Source organism: Camelus ferus, chromosome 32 (genome assembly GCF_009834535.1).
Source record: "Camelus ferus isolate YT-003-E chromosome 32, BCGSAC_Cfer_1.0, whole genome shotgun sequence".
NCBI classification, from domain to species: Eukaryota; Metazoa; Chordata; class Mammalia; order Artiodactyla; family Camelidae; genus Camelus; species Camelus ferus.
In genome coordinates, this window is record NC_045727.1 from 7,558,562 (window position 1) to 7,570,894 (window position 12,333).

At 51.4% G+C, this 12,333-nt stretch overlaps 1 protein-coding gene across 2 annotated transcripts in view; it reads left to right on the top strand.

The window, feature by feature from the left end:
- Positions 1–1,607: 1,607 nt before the first annotated feature.
- NOS1 (nitric oxide synthase 1) overlaps positions 1,608–12,333 on the top strand; it is a 166,919-nt gene continuing 156,193 nt past the window's right edge. For both annotated transcript variants that reach the window (XM_032471388.1, XM_032471391.1), the window contains exon 1: positions 1,608–1,860. The gene's annotated coding sequence lies outside the window, so the exon portion shown is untranslated. The remainder of the gene's footprint in view (positions 1,861–12,333) is intronic.

Here is a 12,333-nt window from a genome sequence, read left to right on the forward strand (position 1 = left end):
TGCTCCACCTTGGAGCTCCCGGAGGGGCAGACCCAGCCCTCAGGCATGTTCCCCGTCCCCAGTGAGGGAACCAAGGCACACAGTGTGAGGGGAACTGTGCTGCCTGAGAATGGGATTATAATAATTATTATTGCCTACATATTGCCAGGGTTAATTATTAAAACACATCAGGTCCAGGTGGACAGGGTCCTGTCCACATGGCTATATGCCATGCCTGTGACAGTACGTGGCATGTAGTGGGTGCTCAAAAGGTTCTTTAGTTGCATAGGTGCGTGAACAACAGTAGCTACTTCTATTTTTTGAGGAGATTCTACAAGGAATTACATATATATTTGTGTGTTTTTAAATGTATTGTCTGTCTCTGCTGCCAGGGCACAGACTGACTCTACTTTGTCCAACATGAGGTCCCCAGCACGGTGACCCACACATAGCAGGTGCCCAGTAAATGTTACTGAGTGAAGAGGCAGGTGCTGGGTACTTTCTTGTTTCTCCTCACGCAGCCCAGGCAGGGAGGCGGTGCTCTTTGGCACATCTTAGAGATGAGAAATTGAGCCCCAGAGAAGGGAAGTAATCTCTGAAGATTATGCAGTCGGTGAGGAAGAGCCAGGGTTTGACCCCACATCTGTGTGACTGGAGAGCCTGTGTGTGCTCTTAACTGCTGACTCCTGCTGCTCCCAGGCAGTGAGGGGATAGGCAGGGGCAGGGGCCTCTGGGAAGGGATACTGGGGCAGAATAGGGACTGTGTCATCACTCCCCAATCCTGCCTGGGTGTCCCAGTCACAAAGCCCTTTCAACATGGCGTCCCATTTGCAGCAAAGCCCAGAGAGTTAGAGTAACTTGTTCAAAGTCACACAGCAAATTTGGCACAGGTCTCCTGACTCTACGTCCAATGTTCTTTCCCCTAAACCCCAGCGACGGCTCAAATTTGGAGCCCTAATATAAGCAGGGACTCATGTGGGTCAGTAGAGAGGGCTTATGTTTCAGCATAAACACACACTTTGTTTCTCCAGGCAGGCTGGCCCAACACAACTGGTGAGAAAATCCAAATTCCACACTTTGCAGTGTGACCTAGAGAACTGGCTTCCTGACTCTGAGCCTGAATTTCCCCATCAAAACAATGATGCCTTCCTTTGCAGGTGGTGCTTAAAAATCCCTGCTTTGGTGTCTCTCCTGCTGTGTGACCTTAGGGAAGAGGCTTAGCTTCTCTGAGCCTTGGTTTCTTTATCTGTTAAGTGAGATTACTAAACACCCACCTCTCAGGGCCCAGAGAGAGTTCATGAGGGTTCAGTGTGGGCACCGTGCATGACTTGGCACGTAGTAAGTGTTCAATAAAAGATGTTTTGGGGGCTCCTTGGTGACCACGGTGGGTGGCCCTCTGGATCCAGCGGGCCCGGCCTGGCCACTACAGACCCGCACACACACTCCTGGCTGCCCCTGGCCAGCTGGGGGGTAACCTGAGCCACCCTCCTCCTGGGTAGACGCCGTCCCTGCCGCTGCTGCCTCTGAAATGAAAGAAAGGTCAGAGCCCAGGGAAGCCGGGCTGGGTGTGCGATGGAGGTCGCCGGCAGGAGAGGAGGGGAGGGGTGGCCAGCGGCTGCCTGACTGCCCTGGTCTCTCCAGGGGAGGCCTGAACCGGCCAGGCCTGGGTGCAGCCCCCCTGCCCAGGGCTTGGCCTCCCAGCCGGGCAGAGCCGCCTCCCAGCCTGCCCCTGGGGAGGGGCCACCTGGTGTCAATTAAACCCCAGCCACTCGGCCGCACCACGCCAGGCGGCTGATTAGTGCCGCCGGCCTGTCCAGATGGGGCGCACAGCCTGAGAGGGGGCGGCCGCCACCACGCCAGGGGGAGGTCTCGCCGGAGCCGGTGAGTACCCGGGCGGGGGCTCCGCTCCCCGGGCAGGTGGGCCCGGCGAGCCCGGCCTGGGCATCGCGGGGCCGGGGCTCGCCGTGTGGCTTGCTCTCCCGGGCGCTACGGAGCCTCCCAGCATCCCTGAACCCCCTTCGCCTTGGCCTGACCTGCAGGGAACCCAAGGGGACCAAAGGACGGCCTAGCGTCCTTCTCCCCTGGGTCGTGCCGTGGCAGGGCCACGCCAGGCGGTGTGAAGGCGCCCTGAGGGGCGAATGAAGGCCCAGTCGCCACAGTCTGAGGCTTTAGCGCCCCAACGCTCCCCTTGTCGCCCGCGATGAACTAGCTCTTTGTGCCGGCCTGTCTGGGCATCTCAGGCCATGTTCCTGCAACCCGCCAGCTGGAGCTGTGGGGTGGCCCCGTGGGGCTGGCTGGGGTGAGACCCCTGCAGGAAGCAGGCGTGGGGAGGCTGCTGCACCGGAGACCGGGGCTCAGGGGGAGCCCTCTGGCTTCTGAGCGCCACGTGTCTTGGAGCGCGGCCGGCGCCAAGTGGAGCCCTGGCCTGGGATCCACAGATGCTTCTGGGGACATTGGTCAGTCCAGCGTGCAGGCTGGGCAGCTCTGCAGGGTCGGAGCCACCCCCTGGTTCCCAGTGGGAGTCAGTCCCAGCAGTGGCAAAGGAGGGGGCAGCTGCCTGCCCTTGGCACAGGCTGGGTGCTCAGAGAGACAGACAGCACCTCCAGTACCTCCAAGCAGTGTGGTGGCAAGTGACTTGCCTCTAGGCCTGCACTAGGAACTCTGGCCCCACTTTCTGGCTGATAGGGGTCCTGTTATTCATGGGAAGTGGCATTGTCTCTTGGTGGTACCGCTGGGCGGTCTGTGGCCACCGCCTGCTTGAGGCGGAGGCGAGGTGTGTTGGGGACGAGGTGGCGGGGCCTGGGAAGTGGAGCAATGCAGGGTGTGTGTGTCCACACGCCTGTGCCGTACTGGGTGCATTTGGGAGATGGGCGGGATCCCCCACGTGGGTTGCTGGGGCCCGTTCTGGACAGTGGCTCTAATGCGTAGGCTGGGGGGGAGGGATGGAGCATGGGCAGAGAGCCCTGTGGCCAGCAGGGCACAGCGACGTGTCCCCATCTGTGTGTATGTGTGTGGTTGTGTTAATGCCAGTGCTGTGCAGACTGGGGCCCCTTGGCAGTGTCCCTGGGTCATTACAACCTGCTCTTGCCAGCTCAGTCCCCCTGGGTGGGTGGGTATTGTGAGTGTCTCCGGAGGGCAGCACCCATGAGCTCCCTGGCAAGCCAACAGGACAGTCTTCCAACTGTGCACCCCGGGGAGCTTGCTCTGTGTCCCAGACTGAGGCCAAGCCAGGCTGGTGGCTGGGATCTGAAGGCTCGGTCCCTGAAATGTGTCTGTGGGTCTCGGGTGAGAGGGGCAGAGGATGGGGGGAAACCATAGCTGAAACTCAGCTGTTTTCTGGGAAATACTGGATCTAGTTCATTTCCTCCATAAATATTTATCACAGACCTCCTCCGGGCTAGAACCTGGGCTCAGAACTGGGACTATGAGCGTAAACCTAGAATTCATTCGTTCATTCAAAAACATTGATTGAGATACACTTAAACTAGGTGCTGAAATTTCATGGTAGGTTTCACATTCATTCATTCCTTTACTCCTTCATTCACCCCACAATATTTATGGACCATCCCCCGCACCCCCAGCGCTGTGTGAGCTGCTGCAGATACACCAGCGAATCTGGGAAATGGGAAATCATCATCTCTTCCAAATTTCCTTGCGGTCTATACACAGTGAGCCTGGATCTGGAAGAAAGCCAGATGCCTATGAAGCAGAAGAACATTGGGGCCCCTCCTCTGGTCCTTTTGCAGCCAGGCAGAAGGGCCCCTTTAACCATGCAGCTGCCATGTGGGAATGTCCCCAGTGTCCACCTGGAATGAGTGACTTTCATTGGAACCCAGTGACCTTGACCGTGACGCACCCTCTTGGGTCTCTGGGCAATATCCACACCGGAACAAGATGAGCGTCATTCGTATCTGAAGTTTAACTTCCTTTTCCAAAGGAAAGTATAATGCTGATGATTAATTACCAAGTATGCCCAAGGCATTGCTCAGGTAATTAATACACCCTGGAAGGTAGTACTTGCCAGGAGCCAGGCACAGTGCTTAGCATATTTCATGATTCATCTTTTTTAATTCCTGCCCACTTCTCAGATGGTAGCCTTATTACCTCCCCATTTTATAGCTACAGAAACCGAGGTTGGGTGGGGCTTCATAACCTGCCAGGGCCTTTCTGACTCCAAAGCCGGAGCTTTTAACCTCTAGGCTAGAGCCCTCAAGGAGTTCACATTGTGATGGAGACTTGGGCAGGACATCTCAAGACAAAATTTGGGTGGAGCCACGAGAGGGAACAGGTGCCCCACATCAAGGCGGTGGGGGTGGAGGGGACAGAAAATACCAGATGGCTAAGTGTGTCCTAGTCTGTCTAGACACAGAGCACTTCTGTCCAAACAAAGCCTCACGGGAACAGATCAGAGCAGAGCTGTCCTGGGTGAAACGAGGGTAAAGGGTCTGGCCCAGCCCAGGCTCCCTCTGACCCCCTACCCTGGGGGGAGCCCTGAGGTCCCCCGGCGAACCCCTGCTGTGTGCGGGCAGCTGGCCAAGCACATTGGTATGAAGTCAAAGCCAGCTGGTGTAAACATGGCAGGTGAGGGTGCCTGGCAGGTGAGGGTGCCTGGCAGGTGAGGGTGCCTGGCAGGTGAGGGTACCTGGCAGGTGAGGGTTCAGGTGACCGTGAAGGTTTGGAGAAAGGCAGGCATCTGGCAGGGGACAGATGAGACAGTCATTCATTTATTCACTCACTCACTCAAATACTCACTAAGCTCCTCCTCTGTGCCTGATGTTGGTGTAGGCACAAGGGATCCAGCGTGACTATGATAAACCAAAACTCCTCCCCTTGGCCAGAACTGATTCTCCACGGGGCCTGCCCGAGGAGGTGCAGGTGACTGGAGTAGAGCCTCTGCAGGGCGGGCAGGAGAAATGGCCCGTTTCCTCAATAAGGGAAGTTGAAGTTCCCACTGTCCACTTGAGCTTGGCCTTGGGACTGGGGTTACAATGATTCACAGGCTGTCCCTTCCGTCTCAGGTCAGGTTTTCTAAAAGCAGAGCCTGAGATCTGAAGTTCTGTGCCTGCGGTATCTGGAGGGAGTGCTTTCCAGAAAGGGAGAGCGAGGGAAGCAGGAGAGGGCCGAGAAGGGGCTTAACGAGGCGTGGGGCTCAGCTGCAGGTGCTTACCTGATCCCGTGCACCCGGGGGTAAGGAGGAGGCAGGGTTCTGGAGCGTGAGCTGTGCACAGAGTTGACCCCACCTTGGGGCGAGGCAGCAAACCTATGGTCTCCCCCTGTCAGCCAGTCACTGGTTCAGGCTGTCCCCAGCTGGGACGAGGGGTGTCATAATTGCCCCGCCAAGCCAGCTTCCCTACGTAAGGCAATGCTCCAGGAAAAAAGACGAGCAGCTGAGCAGTGGGTGCCTTGCCGGACAAAGGGGACCTGGGCAAGGCACCAGAATCACTTCCCTCGCTGCCCCTGAATCATTCCTGGTCCAGTGGGGAAGGCAGGCAGTGGACATAAGGGCCGTATGGAGGGCGCTTCGCCCCAGTGGGGAAGCACAGGGGGCTGAGGGAGCCCAGGAGGGGCGCCAGAGCCAGGATGGGAAGTCAGGGAAATGCAACATCGAAGAGTCTGGGGCCTGGGTTCAAATCCTAGCACTGCCCCTCGCCAGCAGTTGGCCTTGGGCTGGTTACTTCACTCCAGGAGCCTCTGTTTGGTGGGCTATAGGATGCAGATGCTACGTGGGCCTCCCTCCTGGAACGGCTGGTAGGATTTGTATATGAATCGAGTAGCCCGGCTCCTGGTGCACAGTAAGTACCAGGACGACGCAGGCGGCGGTGCTGGCGTACAGAGGCTTGGTCGGGTTATTGATGCTGTGTTCCTGAGGAATCCGGGTCCTTTCCTGCAGACCCCGCAGTGACCTGGGAGGCCCCAAGAGGTGGCGGAAATGGCTGCCAGTGGCAGGTCCCAAGTGCTTGGGGTCCTTCGGGGGGAGGGGTGTGAACTGGGCAGAGTTGGCGCAAGACAGGGCACTGGAACCAGCTGGGAGCAGGCAGGCCCTCCATCTTCTCCCCATGCCTCACTCCCAAAGCCCAGACCCTGGTCTGAACAGACCATCTCCTTCTCTAGGTATCACTCCCTCCTCCGTCCGTCCATCCGTCCATCCATCCATTCATTTGTCCATTCATTCATTCAACATGTGTTTCTGGAACTCCAACCCTATGCCAGGCTCTGAGGATGCATTTGTGAGTAAGACAGACAGGACCCCTGGACTCATGGGGCTCAGACTTCATGGTCAGGGTGGAGGGTGGTTATAAAGGACCAGGAATATAAACCAGGCCAAGGGGCGAGGAAACATTGAGCAGTTTCTGGGTGCTGTGGGCAGAGGCTGGTGGCAGGGCTGTGACAGGGTGAGCTCAGGCAGGGGGAGAGGACAGGGGACACGCTCTGCTTCCATCCAGATTTCAGCAGGGAGGGGAGGTGACGTGAAGGCCGGGAGACACTGTCTCATTTAAAGAACGTGGTGTGTGTGTGAGGGTTTGTGTATATATGAGGGTGTGGCGGGGAGAGGATTTGCACGCCAGCAAGGATGTGTTTAAGGGCGTGTGTGAGAGGAGGAGTGCGGAGGGTGTGTAAATGAGCAAGTGTCTGTGGCGGGGGGGGGGGGAGTGCATGTGAGTGTGTGTATTTAATGGTGCATGGGGAGGGTGTGAAGGTGTGTGTTCATGCCCTTGTACGTGTGTGGTACACAGATGGGTGTGTGAGAGGGCATGAAGGAGTATGGGAGGGGGTGTGTATGTGTGTGTGTGTCTGTACCTGTGAGTGTGTATCTGTGTCAATGATTTTTCATCAGATTCCAGATTCTGAGAGCTAGAGTCGAAGCTCCTTCAGTCCAACCCCAGGCCCCACCCAAAAGGAAACCCTCCCTCACGTGTGCACAGCACCCTACAGCTTGGACTTTCTCATTCATTACCCCCTGGGGCCCTCTCAGCAGCCCTGGGAAGACAGCTTCATCCCATTCGACAGATGTGGCAACTGAGGCCTGCAGGTCCAGGGAGAGATGGTGGCAGTGCCTTTAGTCCCAGGACTTGGTCTTTGGCCGGATACCGGCTCTCACTACTCCTCCCTGTATCTTTTCCAGCTCAAGCGCTTACAAATGTAGCAAGAAGCCAATTCAAAGCCCACATGCATCCATTATATTATTTCTTATCTCCTTTGATTCTATTACGTTCTTTTTTAATCCCATTTCTCCCATGGTTCCACTTCCTTCCACTTCATTAGGGAGGAATGAGTCTATAACTTTAACACATCCCTCACCGCCCCCCTCTGCCAAATGCATTTTAAAAATCTCTCTGCAATTAAGAGGACAATTCTTATTTTTTAAAAAAAAAGTTTAAATCAAAGTGGAGCTCATTAGTCAAGAAAATACGGTTAGGAAAAAAAGTCAGTTTGCAAATGCTTACAGAACAATGCATTGTATAGAGACATTCACTGCTTACAAAGAAAAACAAACGATCTCGAATAAAAGCCAAATATTTTCACACAGTCAAACCCCAAAGCAGAGAAAACAAATTCAGTCTTCAGGAAGCCGGCAGTGCCTTCGGCTAGCAGTTCCTACAGATTCAGGAAACAAAATGCATTCTTCTGCCCACTTGATCCTGCATATTAGCTAATGCTCCCCATCCCCACAACCAGGAGAGCTGTACAGACAGCCGGCCCTCCAGGAGCCCCCTGAAGGTATGAAAAGTGGAGACTTATTACAGTCGGAAGAACTGAGCTTTGGTGCTGAGCTCCAGGCCCCAGGAGTGTGTTCTGAGCTTAGAGCAGCCCAGCCTTGGGCATCTCGTCTCTGGACAGTCAACCCCACCCAGGCTCCTCTCCCACGGGGGCTGCGATCTGACCCTCCAGCCTCCCAACTGGGCCAGCAAGGCAGCCCCAGGGACCCTGCGTGGGCTGGACCCAGTTAAGGGCAGGACCTGGGAGGGAAATCTCTCGGTATGGAGTATGAGTTACCCTCGGGGAGGGGACAGATGGTAGGGGCCGTCAAAGTCCTCTCCTCCTCTGTCTCCTTCTGTCTCTGTCTCTCCCTCCCTCGCTGGCTCTCTGAGCACCTCTCTGACTATCCCTTGCCACCGTCACTCTACTGACAGTAACAGTAGGCTTTCATGGTTACTGCCGCCTTCCCCATCCCTGCCCCCGCCATTGTCCCACCTGCTCTGCATGGCGGGCAAGGCTGGTGACCCTTTGTCCTCATTCACATGTTAAGAGCCAGAGGTTTGGAGGCTTGTCTAAGGTCACACAGAGCTGGGCCCTCCCCCGAGGACTGTACGTTTCCCAGTCCAGAATGTGCTTTCCCACGGCACCACGGAGCCTCCCGTGTCTCCTCCCCAGGTGTTTCTCCACTCTTCTCCACTCTCCACACCTTGACCTCAGTTGCCCTTCTATTCTCTTGACCAGGTTGTAAGACACAGAGACAGGAACATCGGGAGAGGATGTTTTTATACCACTCTTCCATCAGCCCCATGAGGTAGCAGCAATGCTAGTGTTAGTAGCGGTCACCATTGGTCGGGTACTGATCCGCCTTTTAGGTGCTGGTTTGAGCCACTGGCACACCCCACCCTTACCTGCCATCACTGGAAACCATCATAGATGGAAGATTAATTCCAAGTGAGCAACAGTTTTTGAGCAGTGAGTGTAGCCTGCAGAACGATGGCATAAAATAAAAAAGAATGAAATAATGCCATTTGCAGCAACATGGGTGGACCTAGAGATTATCATTCTAAGTGAAGTAAGTCAGACAGAGAAAGACAAATAGCATATGATGTCCCTTATACGTGGAATCTTAAACATGATACAAGTGAACTTATTTACAAAACAGACTCACACACATAGAAAACACACTTATGGTTACCAAAGGGGGAAAGAGTTGGGAGGGATAAATTGGGAGTTTGAGATTAACAGATACACACTACTCCTATATAAAACAGATAAACAACAAGGTCCTAGTGTAGAGCACGGGAACTATATTCAATATCTCATAATAACCTGTAATGGAAAAGAATCTGAAAGAGAATGTGTATATATATATATATGAATATATTCATACACATATTCATATATACATAAAACTGAATCACATTACTGTACATTTGAAGCTAATACAAACTTGTAAGTCAATTGCACTTCAATAAAAATAAATAAGTGGAAAGGGACTTTTTTTTAAAATGATGGCATATAGATCAGTGTCTTTCAAACCTGAAATACTTTTAAAGGGTACATATTCTTAGAGATGCTCGCTGTCAATATTGTCATAAAATATTTTTATTTTGATGCTGCTTAAATGTGTACCAGCAAAATAATCAGGTGTGAGTTCTTCATGCTTACATGCCTCTAAAACCAGAACAAATCCACAAGTGGAACACCATCCCAACTGCCAAACAACTCAAATTTGAATTCAAAACGAGTATGTAATGGCTGGAGTGATTTTTGCAATGCACGGCCCAGAGGGCTTTTTGGGGTCCGCCAGCCTCTGGGATGGGCCCTGAAAGGGCTTGATTTTCTCTCATTCTCTCCTTCTCTCATTGCTCTGAGTCCTCTGTCCGTTCAGCGTGGCGTTCCAGCCTTTGGCCTTCACCAGGCACGAAGAGGATTCTTTCTGTATTACATCCTCAGCCTCTTCTTGTTACCCTGCACTCACTTAAGCAGGACAGCTCAGCCCAGTTGCCATCATAACAGAAGAGTCACTAGAATCCTGTGGCAATTCTTAGTGAGAAGACAGTTATCAGCAAATCCAGGAAAGGCTGATGGCAATGTCCTACAACTGAATCACTGAACTGCACACCAGAAACTAACACAACATTGTAAATCAACTATACTTCAATTAAAAAAAAAAATGCAAACTCAGAAACAAACCAAAAAAAAAAAAAAAAAAAACCCACAATGATAACCCTTCTAACAGTCACAGTGTTTTATGAACCCCCAGTGGGAATGCAGTTTCAGGAATGCAAGTTCAAGCATCTAATGGGGGTGGGGGGGCAGTATGCTTTCAACCTGGGGAGCCCAAGTAGAAAGTTATAGGGGCATGAAGGTTTGATGCCAGCAATAGGCATGTGAAAAATGCTCAATGTCACTACTTAACAGAGAAATGCAAATCAAAACTACAATGAGGTATCACCTCACACCAGTCAGAATGGCCATCATTCAAAAGTCCACAAATGACAAATGCTGGGGAGACTGTGGAGAAAAGGGAACCGTCCTACACTGCTGGTGGGAATGCAGTTTGGTGCAGCCACTGTGGAAAACAGTATGGAGATTCCTCAAAAGACTAAAAGTAGACTTACCATATGACCCAGCAATCCCACTCCTGGGCATATATCCGGAGGGAACCTTAATTCAAAAAGACACATGCACCCCAGTGTTCACAGCAGCACTATTTACAATAGCCAAGACATGGAAACAACCTATATGTCCGTCGACAGATGACTGGATAAAGATGTTGTGGTATATTTATACAATGGAATACTATTCACCCATAAAAAGTGATAAAATAATGCCATTTGCAGCAACATGGATGGCCGTAGAGAATGTCATCCTAAGTGAAGTAAGCCAGAAAGAGAAAGACAAATACTATATGGTATCACTTATATGTGGAATCTAAAAAAAAGACAAGTGAACTTATTTACAAAACAGAAACAGTCTCACAGACAAAACAAACTTATGGTTACCACGGGGGAAAGGGGTGGGAAGTGATAAACTGGGAGTTCAAGATTTGCAGATACTGACTAATATATATAAAATAAATAACCAAGTTTATACTGTATAGCACACAGAAGTATATTCAATATCTTGTAGTAGCTTACAGTGGGAAAGAATATGAAAATGAATATATGTATATTCATGTATGACTGAAGCATTGTGCTGTACACCAGAAACTGGCACAACATGGTAATCTCACTGTAATATCTGAATTTAAAAAAAAAAAAAAAGAAAGCAAATTACAACAACAACAACAAAAAGATTTGATGCCAGGAGGGCTCCAAAGGCTAAAATGGGAAGGAAGGTCTGAGTGAGGCGCTGGAGGAAGATGAGGCAGGATTTGAGGTCTGATGGTGATGCCCAGGGAAGTGACCTTCCCAGAGCCAAGCCGTGGTTCCCGGAGGGATGAGGAAGGAATTAGCAGGAAGCTGGCAGGGACAAAGCCTCAGTTGGTTTTCCCCAAGCTCGCTGGGATGCTGGACTTGGCTTCCCTTGATTTGTCCCATCCTTGACTTCTTTGTTGGTCGAATGAGATTAAGACCAGATCTTCCAACATACTTGACAGTATAGACAAGCGAGTCGGGGGATGAGCTGAGGAGTCCAGTGGATCACAGCCTGGATTCTGGTTCCATGATTTACCAGCTATGGGACCTCAGACTAGCCCCTAAACACATCAGCAGCTGTGTTTCCTTGGCTATAAAAGAGTAATTGCATTAATACCTTCCTACGGTTATTGTCAAGGTCAGACACAATAACGCTTGGGAAGGTTTGGAATCTCATGAGCTCAGTAAATTACAGCTGCTACTGCTCCTGTGACTATAATTGAACTGTTGTACCATCATCAGCATCCCATCCGCAGCAGCAGCCTCTACCTACCTCTCCATCGACCCAGGTCCCAGCTTCCCTCAACACGTGGATCCTGCTCTCTGCTTGTGAGGGCTTTATCAGACACCTTCGCCCCCAGCTGCTCTCCTTTCTCTAAAGAAGAGTTTCCACCTATCTCATGCCATACACTCCTTGGCCATCTGGTGAAGCCTACAGACCCCTTTGCAGAAGAATGTTGTTCAATGCATTTAAAAAAAAAAAAAACCACACACACACACACACACACACATACACACACACAGGATGGCAAAGGAATCAATTATATGGAGACATAGTTACCAAAAATGTATTTTAAAAAAATCAAATGTGACATGGGAATACGTACGTTTCTTTATTTGTGCATTAACTCACAAGAGGAGCTGTGCATCTAACAAATACTGTGATTCTGAAGTAGCGATGAGCGTACATGTTTCAAGATACCTGCAACATTTGCAAGGTGATGCAAGTACCTGTGATTTCTGTCGGTGATAAAAGTCACAGGTCTGGTAAGACTAGCATGGCTTTTTCTCTATATTCGTAAGGGCAGCAAATGCTCAATTTCAATTAGAGGTTAAGATAAAGATGTCATTATCTTCCCCATCCAAGTTCACAGCCCCTCTGAATTATATCCAAAGACCCTTTGCTCCAAATCCAATGATGTTAACTGCCTATGCTATGCCTTTGGCTTTTGCCACTGACTCTATTAAGCTAAGATTTTTCTCTCTTTGAACGTTCAGAATCTTTTATCTAAGA